The following is a 2,155-nucleotide window of genomic DNA, read 5'->3' as shown; positions in this document are numbered from 1 at the left end:
GGACCCCACTGGTGCACAAATCCATGCACCGGGCCTCTAGTATTTTTAATAAGCTAGTGCAAATTAATTGTTGCTACTACAGCACATGAAAGGTATTGTGGCCCGGAGTTGTAGACAGTCTGATCAGGGAGAAAACATCGAATCACAAGAGCAGTAATGAAGCAGTACAGGGTGTGAGGTGCAGTGACTAATCCAAGTTCTTAGTTTAGCAATGAATGAATGATTGGGAGCCAGTATGAAACGGTTACCCTGAACTAGGGTCATGCAGGACTGAGCAGCAAAGAATCACCATGCAACCCATCTTAGTTTGCTACCATAACAAAATTTCTGCGCAAACAACAGTAATTTATCTTCTCACAGTAATGGAGGCTAGAAGTCCAAGATCACGGTGCTGGCTGGTGTGGTTTCTTCAGGGGCCGCTCTTGCCCTTGCAGGGCCTGCCATCTCCTAGTGCCTCTTTCCTCTGTGCACACACATCCCCGGCGTGTCCCCTCTGTGTCCAGATTTCATCTTCTTATACTGACAACAGTCAGATTGAACTAGGGCCCAGCCTTGTGGTTCATTTGAATACCTGTGTAAAGACTTCACTCCAGATAGTCATATTCCAAGATACTAAGGGTTAGGTCTTCAACATATGGATGTCGAGAGGGGCACAATTCAGCCCATAGCATACCTCCTTTTCTCTTCAGGCTTAAATTGGAAACCCCAAGTCTGAGAGACCCCAAGCTTTACACTCCCAGGGGTGAACAGTACTTCAATAACGTCAAAATGCTTCATGTTGCTTCAGAACCTAGGACCCCGCCCCGCCACCCCCTCCCTCCCTCCCCCCATCAGAAGAGTCTGTTTCCCCTGCTTCACTCAGTGGCTTTTATTGTTTATCTGCAGCTGATGTAAATATAAGCCACCCGGCCTTCAATCCTCCAGGCACTACTACAGAAACAAAGCCATCCTTGCTGAGATGTGAGACCCAAGTACTCCTAAAGGGGGGTGTGCCATAGTGGATCATTGAATCTGAACTTTTCCCATTAACCCACTAATCACCTTCACCTTTAAACACCCATCGGCCTTTATGTATATATATTTTTTTTTATATTTTAAAGGGGAGAAGCATGAACATAGACCCAGAACAGTAAATTAAAGCTCATTCAAGCACAGTTGCTATTGATGAAAAACACAGTTCTGCTTGGCTGCAATGAGACACAAGGGGCTTGTTAAGCCTACTTGTCATGGTGAACACAGACTCGGGCAGTCTGACGAGGAGGTGAAACCCATCTTATTTAATGTGTTGACAAATTAATAATCAAGCTGCAGCATGCCTTACTTTCATTGACAATGGTGTGATCCAAGTGGAGTCTTTGACCCAAAAAGATTGTCTCTTTTCCTATGACCTTGGGCAAATAGACAAATAGTACCTGCAGCATAATTTGGTGCGGTTTTTTATTCAAGCCATGAAGGAATGATATGGTTTTATTTTGCCTGTGATAGAAAACTTTCAGTACACAAAAATACCCATTGTTTTTTAAGGTGTTAAAAATAACCCTATACATTGTTTTATATGCAGATGAATACTTTTTTTTTCTCCAAAAAATACAGGCACTTGCATTACAAATGAAAGTCAAAAAGTTTCTCCAGTGAGAACTTAATAAAATTATCTAAATTCTATCTTGGAGAAAAATAATATAGTCCATTTAAAACAAACAAATGAAACACGAATTTCTTGAAGAGGTTTCACTGATATACTTCCCTTCGACCCTAATATAAATAAGCTATATCTCTGAAATTCTTTGTATAGACTTTAAAAGTGCTAAGCAGGCTTTTCTCCCCTGTCCATACCCTCCATTCAATATATGTTTATATAAAATACGTAATATATTGATACATGTATATATACAATATATACCATATATGCCATATATACCATATATGTCAATATACACTGAGTGGCCAGATTGTTATGACCACCTGACATTTGTAGGCAAATTAGCTATAATTTCGTGCTGAAGTTGCTAGAGGACCAGACCATTACAAATAGGAAAGCAGGTTGTTTATCATGATAGTAGAAGTGATTTTTTTCTGAAGATATGGGTAAACAACACGATTTAACAGCCTTTGAACGTGGGATATATATATATATGTGTGTGTGTGTGTGTGTGTG

The sequence above is a fragment of the Myotis lucifugus genome, unplaced genomic scaffold (assembly GCF_000147115.1).
Source record: "Myotis lucifugus unplaced genomic scaffold, Myoluc2.0 scaffold_16, whole genome shotgun sequence".
Lineage (NCBI taxonomy): Eukaryota > Metazoa > Chordata > Mammalia > Chiroptera > Vespertilionidae > Myotis > Myotis lucifugus.
Note: the sequence above shows the minus strand (reverse complement) of the source record.